Source organism: Zalophus californianus, chromosome 12 (assembly GCF_009762305.2).
Source record: "Zalophus californianus isolate mZalCal1 chromosome 12, mZalCal1.pri.v2, whole genome shotgun sequence".
Taxonomy (NCBI): Eukaryota; Metazoa; Chordata; class Mammalia; order Carnivora; family Otariidae; genus Zalophus; species Zalophus californianus.
The window spans coordinates 10,815,876-10,830,401 of NC_045606.1; positions in this window are offsets into that span (position 1 = coordinate 10,815,876).

A 14,526-nucleotide genomic window follows, 5' to 3' on the forward strand; every position below is an offset into this window, starting at 1 on the left:
TTTGTATGGATACAATGATTGGTCTCAGACACTGGCAGGTGTCTCAAGTCCAGCCAATCAGAATTCTTGCCCAAGATCTCTTCATCTAAAATTAGATGAGGAGCACTTGGGGTTAGGACTTGGGGCTGCTGGTGTTTGCCTCCAGTGAGAGAGAATGAAATCAGATAGATACATGAACATGGAAGAGATGGAGGGAGAGAGGCCAGTTCCAATCCCCAAGCATATGGTTCCTTAGGTCTTTTGCTCCTGTGTATACCCTATCTTCTTTTTGGTTAGCTCAATTTTTAATAAAGATTTTATTTATTTATTTGAGAGAGAGCACAAGCAGGGGGAGCGGCAGAGGGAGAGGGTGAAGCAGACTCCCACTGAGCAAGGAGCCCAATGCAGAACTCGATCCCAGGACCCTGCGATCATGACCTGAGCCTAAGGCAGACACTTAACTGACTGAGCCACCCAGGCACCCCTTGGTTGGCTCATTTAAATTGGGTTTCTATCGCAGGCAACCAAATGTCTTTGCTACATTGATCTCAATTAAAGGAAATGATCATAAGACCCAAATGGGGAGAATAGTGAAATTAAAAAAATGCCAAAATTAAATCACTTAGTAGGTGAAGTAATTCTAATAGAATGTCTTATTTTTTAAAAAAATAGTTATGTCCTGCCCTCAGTACAGATGCCTACTGACAGTGCTTCAAGAGGAAAAGCAAGAGAAAAAAGAAATTTAGATACTTGCAAAGATTCAGAAAAGGAAGGACGGGGGAGCAAGATGGCGGAGGAGTAGGAGACCTGGATTTCGTCTGGTCTCAGGAATTCAGCTGAATAGGGATCAAACCATTCTGAACACCTACGAACTCAACAGGAGATCGTAGAAAAGAATAGCAGCAACTCTCTGAACAGAAAAACAACCACTTTCTGGAAGGTAGGACGTGCAGAGAAGTGAATCTGAGGTGATATTCACGAAGATAGACAGTGGGGGAGGGGGGCCCCGTTAGCCACTTCTGGCAAGTGCTAGAGCCCCGGAGCACAAAATCGGAATGTTTAGAAGTCGGCTCCGCTGAGGGACGTCGCTCCAGTGGCTAAGCTGAGATTGAAACCCTGGCGGGACAGTGAGGTCTCAGGACCCTCAGGGTCACAGAAAGACCGGGGGTGCCTGAGTGCGCGAGAGCTCCCGGGGATCGGAGCGGGGAAGCCGGCTGCAGAGTCGGAGCCGAGGCGCAGGCTCTCAGCTCGGGGTGGCCATAAACTGTGATCCGCGGCCCAGTCGGGCCACTGCTCCTCCAGCAGGGACCCAACAAGCGGCAGACCCGGGGAGACTCCCCTCCCTCCCCCAGGAGGAGCGGCGCAGGAGCGCACCGCAGGGATCTGCTGGGTTTGGAGACTCCACATGGGGTCGGGTGCCAGAGATAGAAACGCTCGGTCACAGGCCGGGTGAGCACGGAGTGCGGCCGGAGACCAGGGAGACGGGAGTGACTGCTTTTCTCTGGGGGCGCACTGAGGAGCGGGGCCCCGAGTTCTCAGCTCCTCCGGGTGGAGATTGGGAGGCCACCATTTTCACCCTAGTCCTCCAAAGCTGTGCCAAGAGCTTGCAGGGAACAAAAGCTCCTGATAGCAAACCGGAGCAGCTTGCTTAGCCCGGACTCACAACGGCGGGGCAGTACAGCCCCCGGCAAAAACATTTGTGAACCACGGCAACAGGCCCCTCCCCCAGAAGATCAACCCGAACAGCCAGCAAGCCAAGACCAAGTTTACCCATCAAGGAGAACAGGAGAACTCCAGCGCTAGGGGAATACTGCACATAGAATCCATGGCTTTTTTACCATAATTCATTAGATTTTCAAAGTTAATTTTTTTAACTGTTTTTTTTTTGAATTTTTCTTTTTCCCTTTTTCAAACAACATCTTATCAATCCCTTTTTTTAAAAAATATTTTATATTTTTCATTTTTAGAGTCATATTTTTATCCCTTCATAGTAGTTACCCTTATTTCTGGCATATATATATAAGTTGTTCTCTCTTTAAAATTTTGAGATACAATTTCTTCTAACGGATCAAAATATACCCTAAATCACTAGTGTATGGCTTTGTTCTAGTCTCCTGCCTGATCACACTCTCCCTTTTTTTTTCTTTTTTCTTTTTCTTTTTAAATCTTCTTCTTTCTTTTTAAAAACAACTTCTTATCTTATCAAGTCCTTTTATAAAATCTTTTATAATTTTCATTTTTACAGTCATCTGCCATCCCCTCATTGTATCAAACCTTATTTTGTACATATATAAGTCTTTCTTTAAAATTTTAGCAGGCACTTTCTTCTGACAGACCAAAATATGCCCAAAAGCCAGTGTGTGGCACTGATCTATGCACTAGCCTGATCATATTTGATCATATTCTGTTGTTTTTGTTGTTTTGTTCTGTTTTTATTTGTTTTTATCTTTTTCTTTTTCCGTTTTTTTCCCTCTTCTTTCTTTCCCTTTCTTGTCCCCTGGTTTCAGGTCTTTTCTGATTTCTATAGAGTATATTTGCTGGAGACGTTGTTAACCTGTTAGCATTCTGGTCTCTCATTCATCTGTTCTCCTCTGGACAAAATGACAAGATGAAAAAAATCACCTAAGCAAAAAGAACAAGAGGTAGTACCGTCTGCCAGGGACCTACTCAATACTGACATTAGTATGATGTTGGACCTAGAGTTCAGAATCATGACTTTAAAGATACTAGCTGGGCTTGAAAAAAGTGTGGAAGTTATTAGAGAAACCCTTTCTGGAAAAATAAAAGAACTAAAATCTAACCAAGTCGAAATCAAAAAGGCTATTAATGAGGTGCAATCAAAAATGGGGGCACTAACTGCTAGGATAAATGAGGCAGAAGAAGGAATCAGTGATATAGGAGACCAGATGATGGAAAATAAAGAGGCTGAGAAAAAGAGAGATAAACAACTACTACATCACAAGAGCAGAATTCGAGACATAAGCGATACCATAAGACGAAACAACATTAGAATAATTGGGATCTCAGAAGAAGAAGAAAGAGAGAGGGGGGCAGAAGGTATATTGGAGCAAATAATAGCAGAGAACTTCCCTAATGTGGGGAAGGAAACAGGCATCAAAATCCAGGAGGCACAGAGAACCTCTCTCAAAATCAATAAAAATAGGTCAACACCCCGACATCTAATAGTAAAACTTACGAGTCTCAGAGACAAAGAGAAAATCCTAAAAGCAGCTCAGGAGAAGAGATATGTAATCTACACTGGTAGAAACATTAGATTGGCAACAGACCTATCCACAGAGACCTGCCAGGCCAGAAAGGACTGGCATGATATCTTCAGAGCACTAAACGAAAAAATATGCAGCCAACAATACTATATCCAGCTAGGCTATCATTGAAAATAGAAGGAGAGATAAAAAGCTTCCAGGACAAACAAAAACTAAAGGAATTTGCAAACACAAAACCAGCCCTACAAGAAATATTGAAAGAGGTCCTCTAAGCAAAAAGAGAGCCTAAAAGCAGCATAGATGAGAAAGGAGCACAGACAATAGACAGTCACAGTCACCTTACAGGCAATAAAATGGCACTAAATTCATACCTTTCAATAGTTACCCTGAATGTAAATGGGCTAAATGCCCCAATCAAAAGACACAGGCTATCAGATTGGATTAAAAACAAGACCCATCCATATGCTGTCTGCAAGAGACTCATTTTAGACCCAAAGACACCCCCAGATTGAAAGTGAGGGGGTGGAAAACCATTTACCATGCTAATGGACACCAAAAGAAAGCTGGGGTGGCAATCCCTATATCAGACAAATTAGATTTTAAAACAAAGACTGTAATAAGAGATGAAGAAGGACACTATACCCTATTAAAGGATCTATCCAACAAGAAGATCTAACAATTGTAAATATCTATGCCCCTAACGTGGGAGCAGCCAATTATACAAGGCAATTAATAACAAAAGCAAAGAAACATATTGACAACAATACAATAATAGTGGGGGACTTTAACACCCCCCTAACTGATGGACAGATCATCTAAGCAAAAGATCAACAAGGAAATAAAGACTTTAAATGAAACACTGGACCAAATGGACTTTACAGACATATTCAGAACATTCCATCCCAAAGCAACGGAATACAAATTCTTCTCTAGTGCCCATGGAATATTCTCCAGAATTGATCACATCCAAGGTCACAAATCAGGTCTCAACCAGTACCAAAAGATTGGGATTATTCCCTGCATATTTTCAGACCACAGTGCTTTGAAACTAGAACTCAATCACAAGAGGAAAGTCGGAAAGAACTCAAATACATGGGGGCTAAAGAGCATCCTACTAAAGAATGGATGGGTCAACCAGGAAATTAAAGAACAATTTTAAAAATTCATGGAAACCAATGAACATGAAAACACTACTGTTCAAAATATTTGGGATACAGCAAAGGCAGTCCTGAGAGGAAAGTATATAGCAAATTAAGCCTTTCTCAAGAAACAAGAAAGGTCTCAAATACACAACCTAACCCTACACCTAAAGGAGCTGGAGAAAAAACAGCAAATCAAGCCTAAACCCAGCAGGAGAAGAGAAATAATAAAGATCAGAGCAGAAATCAATGAACTAGAAACCAAAAGAACAGTAGAACAGATCAACGAAACTAGGAGCTTGTTCTTTGAAAGAATTAACAAGATTGATAAACCCGTGGCCAGACTTATCCAAAAGAAAAGAGAAATGACCCAAATCAACAAAATCATGAATGAAAGAGGAGAGATCGCAACCAACACCAAAGAAATACAAACAATTATAAGAACATATTATGAGCAACTCTATGCCAGCAAATTAGATAATCTGGAAGAAATGGGTGCATTCCTAGAGATGTATCAACTACCAAAATTGAACCAGGAAGAAATAGAAAATCTGAACAGACCTATAACCACTAAGGAAATTGAAGCAGTCATCAAAAAGCTCCCAAGAAACAAAAGCCCAGGGCCAGATGGCTTCCCAGGGGAATTCTATCAGACATTTCAAAAATAATTAATACCTATTCTCCTGAAACGGTTCCAAAAAATAGAAATGGAAGGAAAACTTCCAAACTCATTTTATGAGGCCACCATTACCTTGATCCCAAAACCAGACAAAGACCCCATCAAAAAGGAGAATTACAGACCAATATCCTTGATGAACATGGATGCAAAAATTCTCACCAACATACTAGCCAATAGGATCCAACAGTACATTAAAAGGATTATTCACCAACACCAATTGGGATTTATCACTGGGCTGCAAGGGTGGTTCAACATCTGCAAATTAATCAATGTGATACAATACATTAACAAAAGAAAGAACAAGAATCATATGATCCTCTCAATAGATGCAGAAAAAGCATTTGACAAAGTCCAGCATCCTTTCTCAATCAAAACTCTTCAGAGTATAGGGATAGAGTGTACATACCTCAATATCATAAAAGCCATCTATGAAAAACCTACAGCGAATATCATTCTCAATGGGGAAAAGCTGAGAGCTTTTCCCCTAAGGTCAGGAATGCGGCAGGGATGTCCACTCTCACCACTCCTATTCAACATAGTATTAGAAGTCCTAGCCACAGCAAACAGACAACAAAAAGAAATCAAAGGCATCCAAATCGGCAAAGAGGAAGTCAAACTCTCACTCTTTGCAGATGATATGATACCGTATGTGGAAAACCCAAAAGACTCCACCCCAAAACTGCTAGAACTCATACTGGAATTCAGTAAAGTAGCAGGATATAAAATCAATGCACAGAAATCACTGGCATTCCTATACACCAACAACAAGACAGAAGAGAGACAAATCAAGGAGTCGATCCCATTTACAATTGCACCCCAAACCATAAGATACCTAGGAATAAATCTAACCAAAGAGGCAAAGGACCTGTACTCAGAAAACTATAAAATACTCATGAAAGAAATTGAAGAAGACACAAAGAAATGGAAAAACGTTCCATGCTCATGGATTGGAAGAACAAACATTGTGAAGATGTCAATGCTACCTAGAGCAATCTACACATTCAATGCAATCCCCATCAAAATACCATCCACCTTTTTCAAAGAAATGGAACAAATAATCCTAAAATTTGTATGGAACCAAAAGAGACCCCGAATAGCCAGAGGAATAAGAAAAAGAAAAGCAAAGCTGGCGGCATCACAATTCCGAACTTCCATCTCTATTACAGAGCTGTCATCATCAAGACACTATGGTACTGGCACAAGAACAGACACATAGGTCAATGGAACAGAATCGAGAGCCCAGAAATGCACCCTCAACTCTATGGTCAACTCATCTTTGACAAAGCAGGAAAGAATGTCCAATGGAAAAAGACAGTCTCTTCAACAAATGGTGTTGGGAAAATTGGACAGCCACATGCAGAAGAATGAAACTGGACCATTTCCTTACACCACACACAAAAATAGACTCCAAATGGTTGAAAGACCTAAACGTGAGACAGGAATCCATCAAAATCCTAAAGGAGAACACAGGCAGCAACCTCTTTGACCTCAGCCACAGCCACTTCTTCCTAGAAATATCGCCAAAGTTAAGGGAAGCCAGGGCAAAAATGAACTACTGGGATTTCATCAAGATCAAAAGGTTTTGCACAGGAAAAGAAACAGTCCACAAAACCAAAAGACAACCGACAGAATGGGAGAAAATATTTGCAAATGACATATCAGATAAAGGGCTAGTATCCAAAATCTATAAAGAACTTATCAAATTCAACACCCAAAGAACAAATAATCCAATCAAGAAATGGTCAGAAGACATGAACAGACGTTTTTCCAAAGAAGACATCCAAATGGCCAACAGACACATGAAAAAGTGCTCAACATCGCTCGGCATCAGGGAAATCCAAATCAAAACCTCAATGAGATACCACCTCACACCTGTCAGAATGGCTAGAATTAGCAAGTCAGGAAACGACAGACGTTGGCGGGGATGTGGAGAAAGGGGAACCCTCCTACACTGTTGGTGGGAATGCAAGCTGGTGCAACCCCTCTGGAAAACAGTGTGGAGGTTCCTCAAACAGTTGAAAATAGAGCTACCATCCGATCCAGCAATTGCACTAGTGGGTTTTTACCCCAAAGATACAAATGGAGGGATCTGAAGGGTCACGTGCACCCCAATGTTTATAGCAGCAATGTCCACAATAGCCAAACTGTGGAAAGAGCCAAGATGTCCATCGACAGATGAATGGCTAAAGAAGAAGTGGTATATATACACAATAGAATATTATGCAGCCATCAAAAGGAATGAAATCTTGCCATTTGCAACGACGTGGATGGAACTGGAGGGTGTTATGCTGAGTGAAATAAGTCAATCAGAGAAAGACATGTATCATATGACCTCATTGATATGAGGAATTCTTAATCTCAGGAAACAAACTGAGCGTTGCTGGAGTGGTGGGGTGTGGGAGGGATGGGGTGGCTGGGTGATAGACACTGGGGAGGGTATGTGCTATGGTGAGCGCTGTGAATTGTACAAGACTGATGAATCACGGATCTGTACATCTGAAACAAATAATGCAATATATGTTAAGAAAAAAAGAAGAAGAATATAGCAGGAGGGGAAGAATGAAGGGGAGTAAGTCGGAGGGGGAGACGGACCATTAGAGACGATGGACTCTGAAAAACAAACTGAGGGTTCTAGAGGGGAGGGTGGTGGGGAGATGGGTTAGCCTGGTGATGGATATTAAAGAGGATACATTCTGCGTGGAGCACTGGGTGTTATGCACAAACAGTGAATCATGGAACACTACATCAAAAACTAATGATGTAATGTATGGTGATTAACATAACAATAAAAAATTATTAAAAAAAAAAGAAAAGAAAGCCATGCCTGAAAAAAAAAAAAAAGATTCAGAAAAGGAAAAAAAGGAAATGCCATGGCAGAGATGGCCAGCTACCCACGAAAGTTAATGTTTCCCTTCCATAGCTTAGAGTTCAGCTGGGGAGAGACTGGAACAACTTCCCACTTGATAGAACGCGTATCTGCCCTTAAGAGGCAGGTGTACCTTCTCCACCTTCTCTTTTCCTTCCAAAGACTTTGGGGTGACAGAGCCATGAGTAATTACATCCTAACACCCTGATCTGGAAGTCATAAGAATCATGAACGACCCTGAGACTTTCACTGCATTAATCCCACTATGACTGTGGAGTTTACCTGTTGTAGAAGTGAGCACAGTACCCAGTACCCAGTATCTGTACCCAGTACAGAGGGGCTTCTCAAGCTCAGGCCAGAGAGCAGCTGCTGAGTCCTGGAAAACTTCAGTCCCCAATCTTGCGTGTTAGAAAGGGAGACTAGCACCCAAGAATAAGTTAGGTCAGACTTACCTCAGCATTTGCTGAAGCAACTGCTAAACGAGAACCAGAGTGAGAGGTATTAGCACGTCTGGTATATCTGAATGTAAGCAAGATATTTGACTTGGTTTTCTTGATATCCTTAAACACAAGGTAAATTTATGAGCAACTGAACTAGAGGAGTTACCCTACACTGATTATTAGACTGAGATTATCTGGAGGATGGCTCCAGGGGTATATGCTCTCCTTAACCCTGTCCTGGTCTGGATACATTTTTCGAGATTTTATAAAAGAGTTAAAATGTCCTCCCCATCAGATCGGAGCCCTTGTGCAGAAGGGATGGATTAGTCTATGTTCAACAACAGAATTAAAATTTAGACCACGGTTTGGCAAGCTTTCCTGTAAATGGCCACACAGTCAATATTTTAGACTTTGCAGGCCAAGAAGTAAAATTAAGGATAGCATGTAAATAGAATATATATATTATTTTCCTGTGTCATCAACATGTTTTTGTTTTGATATTTTCCAATGATTTATGAATATTAAAACAATTCTTAGATGGTATACAGTACCAAAGCAGGTGGTGGGCCAGACTTGACCCAGAGGCTGCCATTTGTCAACCCCTGATCTAGAATGAAATATTGGAGTGAATATAAAATGACGAAGTTATTGTAGATTAAAAAGAAGATGCTGATGCCAGACCTAAAGAATTAGCCTTCCACATACAGGGTGAGAGACCAGGCTTAGGCGTAGAATGAGTTTTGATGACTTCAAAAACATTCTTCCATGGACGGCCTCTCAGAGGAATGCTTGAAGACTCTAGAGACAGCACAAGGAAGGACAGAGGACTTTAGGTTTGGGATATTAGACGAGTGGCTCCCTGGAAAAGGAACCAAAGCCTGTAGGGCATGGTGAGTCACAGGGGTGTTCGTCCTGGGCTCCAAATCTGCCCTATACGGAGACAGCCTGGGACATCTGGGCTCCCAGGGATGGCGGCCTAGATGACTCTCTCCCCTTTCCAATCCTGAGAGTCTGTTTTACTTCTCTTACAATCAGGCTTCTTAAAGACATGGGAGGTATCTGTTTCATGATTCTATCTCTCACTGTAAATGTTCCATGAATATTTACTAGTGAGTGAACTTACTAGAATTTGCAAATTGCTTTGATATAGGAGACAAAGAAAAATAAATTCTCCAAGCAGAGGGAGGTGGGCTGCCTGAGTGTGGGGCTTTGTGGTATGAAATACTCGGGGGTTACTGGACTCAGTGCAAAGTTTGGCTTCAGTTCCTTTTAACCTTGGCCTTGAGGAGCAGATAGCAGCCCTGGCGTTTTATTCCCATTCTCGGACTGCATTACATTAGTGCTTTCAACACCAGAACAAACGCTTGTCCGGCTTTCAGGCCAAGCTAATCCCGGATGCCCTCCAACACCCACCCACACATCGCAGGCAGGAATCTTCCCCAGAAAAGGCTGAGTTTTCCAGCTTGGCTCATAAACAGGCAGTACACAAGTCCTCAGAAATCCATTTAACGAGTGTCATCCAGGACTTACAAGCTGGCTGCAAAAACAGAGAGCTCGGTAAAACACCCAGTGGTTGCATGCAGAGCTTCTGGAAACCAAACGCAGGGGCAGGCACCGGGGATCTTTTGGTGAAAGTAATTTTCAGAGCTCACATTGAGCGTTCAGCACTTTGATAAGCATTTAGAAGAGGTCTTATTACTCCTGCAAATTAACAGGCAGCTGCCTCCCCTGGATTTTGCCCCAAGGGGGTGGGGTCAGCACAAGGTCAAGCCAGCAAACTGCTGAGACCAGGTGGGGCTGGTCTGGGCCACCGCCAGGCATGGGTGCCAAGGTAAGCAGGTTATTTCCGGGATGAAAGGGACTCCTTGCTAGCTGCATCCCAGTGGGGCTAGGCCAGAGGCTTGAACCAGCAGGCCCCACGTCCCACCTCGTAGAATCTCCGTCAAACACAAGATGTGTAAACAGCTCTTTCTGTGTATCGAGTCTAGCCGTCTTTAAACAGACACTGAAAAGCTTGTTTTAAGGAGAAGTTTTCTTAAGAGACAAGACCCACCTGTTCCTTCTGCTCCCACAGGGCTGCTCCTTTTCTCAACAATTCAGTCACTTCCCTGGGAATATCATCGGGAAGGCAGAGATTCAGCCACGGCCAGCACTCAGCCCCTGGGACGGCCACTCAGTGGGCAGGCAGGAGCGGGGCTGCCTCAGGCAGAGAGGCTCCGAGTGGCCTCTCTGCTCTGGGCCCTGGAACAGGGATATTTCAGTAAAAGCTTCAGTCTCAGGCTCTCTGTGCAGGTTTCCAAAACCCCAAGGAGAGTCAGACATGGCCATAGGTGAGATTTGGCAAAGAGCAAAAAATACACTTATTCCTAGGTCATTCCCTGCGGCCCTTAGTGAATTCTCGGTGTCACCACCACCCCTCCCCTCAGGACAGGTAGGAAGAATAAAGTCGGCTCCATGGACTGACATTCTTTGTGACTTGAGGGGCACCAGGGCCAAATGGGTAGATAAGAGATAAGAGAGAGGATGTTCACAAAACAAGGAGCTCTGGATTCTACTCCTTGCTGGCTGCCAGGGGAGGATGGGGCCGTGGTGGCTCTGTGCCCCCTGCCCCCGACCCCCAAGCACAGGAACAAAGCCTGTTCCCCAGCCGGCTCTGTGGGGCAGACAGCCCTGCGACAAGCTGACAAACACTGCGGACTTCCACCAGCACTGCTCTGAGACTCACCTCTGCTTGGATCACACCGTGATGAAAAACCCTTCAGAATGTAAGTGTAAGTGACCTTTACAGTGGTGCCGAAGGCCCTTCTGGGCCCTCCTCCATCTCCTGAAGCTCTTACAGATGCGTCATCCCCCCCGCCAGCCTCTCTTACTGCTCTGCAGCCCCTCTCCACACCATCTCCCCTCCACTCCCAACACACCATGCACGCACGCACACCATCTGGCCAGCACCTCCTCACCCTTTACATATTAACATTGATGTCAGCACCCTTAGGAAGCCCTCCCTGACATCACCCCCAACGAAGTGTGCTAGACGTTTTCCTACGTCCTCTCTAAAACCTCGTTCATACCTTCGGAGTTCAAGGGTCCCACCATCATGTCTGTATCAACCATTAGAGAGAAGTTCCATGAAGGTAGGGCCATATTTGCTTTGTTTAGTTTTGTTTTGTTTTGTTTTCCGGGCACCTAGCCCAGAGCCCAGAACTTAGTAGAAGCACAGTGAAAACTGGTTCATTAAATGAAAGAAAGAAGGAATGAATGTGCTGTCCCATTGGTTTGTTTCATAGGTTGGCCAAGATTCTATCACAGACTTTGCACCCGCAACCTGTCTAGACCCAGGGATTCAAGGGGGCCGAGCACTGGCAGCTACACCTCATGGCCAACTGGTTCCAACACAACACCTGCCCTCATCCCCCGGGGAGCTCAGACACCAGGTCCTGGCCTCCCCTACTGTGCTCCCTTTGGTTACAGCTGACTAGACCTTTCCATGTGGTGCCTGTAGACCCACCAAGTGGAGCTGGATATGTCAAGAAGCAGCCTGAGAATTTAAGTTGCCAGCACATTCTGCGTGTCTGCCATGGAGCCTTGGGGAAAGCCCGCGATGGCAGATACATTTCCTCCACCACTGTCCTGATAGGGAGATGCAGTGGCCTATCCTAAGGGACATGGGTGATGCCAAACCCATAGAACCAAACTCAATGCCTCCCGGGAAATGGACAGACGTAATTTGAGAGAGAAACAAGACAAGCAAGGAAAGATTGTGTAAGCCAAGTGGGAGGTAGAGAGGAGAGAGGAAGTGGTATGTGAGAGCTCTCGTCAAATACTTGAAGCTTGTCATCTAAAAGACAAAGGCGATCCTATGAGGGTCATGGATGTGCTTTGTTGGGAGGGGGCTGGCCTACGAATTCCATGAATTAGAAGAAAAAGTTCAACGGTATGTACAGTTTTTTTTTTTTTTCCTGGAGACAAAGTCCATAGTTTTATTTTGTTTCTCAAAGAGATCCCCAAAATATTAAAAAACAAAATAGGATTGAAAACCCAAAATGTATTCAAACCACTGAAATATATTCTCAAGCAGAGCTGGAGACTAGTGAACGGCATGAACAAGTGAGAAATGAATATGTCCAGTAGGAGAAGGGCCAAAAGAAAGGACAGGATGAAAAGGAAAACTCCACATTGGTTATAGCAAGTGTTTATAAAAATGCCCTTGAGGTAAGTTTTCCAGATGAAGTTTCGCCAAAGCCTGACCACTCCTGCAGTTTGGCGCTGTGGTTTCCTTCAGCTGATTTTAAAGGTGAGGTTTTCTAGCATCTGACACCTTAAGTATAGTATAAACCTTTAGTATGATTGCATGTTTGTTTTTTTTTCTAGAGTTTCTTTAGTTGTGTGCAGTTGCTAGACAGTGCTAGAGGGAAATCAGTCCCAGAAACAGCTCCTGAAACAGTCTTGATCCAGGATGCTCTCTGTGTAGTCCTCCAGAATCTTCAGTACTCCTCCTTGCACCCCAAGAAGCAGCCAACACAGGTGTGTGATTCCCCAACTGTAGGTGCAAAAGGCTTTAGCCTTCCTTTGTGGGACGGAATCAGGAGAGATCAGGGTGAGGGTCTCACTCTTACTCTCCAGAGCTCCAAGAGTGGCCCTGCTTCCAGGAGCATGACAGAGTTGAGTATTAATTACTTGTTGAATTTCATGCCGAATAAAACCACATGTGTCTTTCAGCTGTGGTTTGGAAACATTTCCACCCTGGATATTATCTGTGAAAATTGGATGGGATTACATCACCTTGCTGCTGGTTTATGCATGTTCAGATTTCATGTCAGCAGGGAAGAGAAGGCGCTTCTGTGTGGTTCTCCTGGAGTGCCTCACAGAGAGGCAGCTGACAGACTGAGGCCGGGGGAGCTGCGTCTGCCATCTTGGGAGCCTGGAGTTGATTCTACAGGCAATAGAGACCCATGACAGGTTTGCTTTAAAGAACTGAGTGATGTGTTCATATTAGCCTGGTGTCGGCGTGGAGTGGTGAGGGTGTAAGGAGAAAGGAGAAGCAGGGAGAAAAGTTAGGGATCGAGGGCCTGAGAATAGAAGATATGAAAGATGAGAAGCATTCTCAAAAATCTGTAGGGCAAAAAGTAACTCTGATGATTCACAGAACACTGGACAGTGAGGGGGTGCAGAAACTCAGATGAATTCCAGGTTCTGGCCTAAGTGACTATTGCATGGTGGAGCCATGGGAAACAAAGTTAGGGATTACAGGGAACAGGTTTTAGAGGGAAATAATGAGTCAGGAGGGGCCCCTTGAGCTGTGAGATAGGCATGTGACAACTAAGTGTACACATTTCAGGGGACAAGTCAATATATGAATTTGATGTGCTCATGAAAAGTGAAGGTGACAGTTTGGGGTCACTGTCCAATAGTGGCAGATGCCCAGCAACATGGGTGGGCTTGCCCTGGGACAGTAGTCTAGTGAGGACCCTTCCAAGGCATGTTGGAAATCCTGGGAACACCAATGTTCCCGTGAAGGAGATTGAAAAGAAATGCTCAGATTTGGGAAAGATGTTTCAGGTAGGGGTGAAGAGGGAGGAAAAAGAGTGGACTTGGAGGGATAAGAAAAATCAGGAGACAGGGGTTACCAGAATCCAGGCATGCACAGAATTCCAAGAAGCGTGATAGCAAATGTATCAAATTATGCAGAAGATCGAGGAAGTAATAGCAAAAAATAATTTTTCTTGAAATGTCAATAGGGTGATTTTTTTCTGGGGGAGTTTCAGGGGAGTAGTGAAGATAGAAGCTACATTATGAGGCTTTGAAATGAGAATGGGATTTGAAAATTTTACAGGAAAAAATGTATTCTAATCTTTCAGGATCCTGGACTTATAAGAAGAGGGATAGGTCAAGGGTAAAGAGGTGTGAAGAACACTCACGCGGAAGGCTCAGGACAAGAGTAGGTGATCGCTGGTTGTCTTCCTGCTATAACCAGGCAATAAAGCGAGAACTCCGCTCCCTGATCATGTACCAACCCCACGCCGAGATGAGATTATGGCAGAAGCTGGAGATAAAAAAAAAAGTGTATCCAACCTTGTCCAAGATACTTTAGTGCAACTACTACTAATAATACTTTGTTAGAAAATAAAAAATCCAGGACAAACGGGATTCCAAGATAACAGGCATAAACCAGGAGTCTTGAGGCAAATCAGAAAATGTGGTC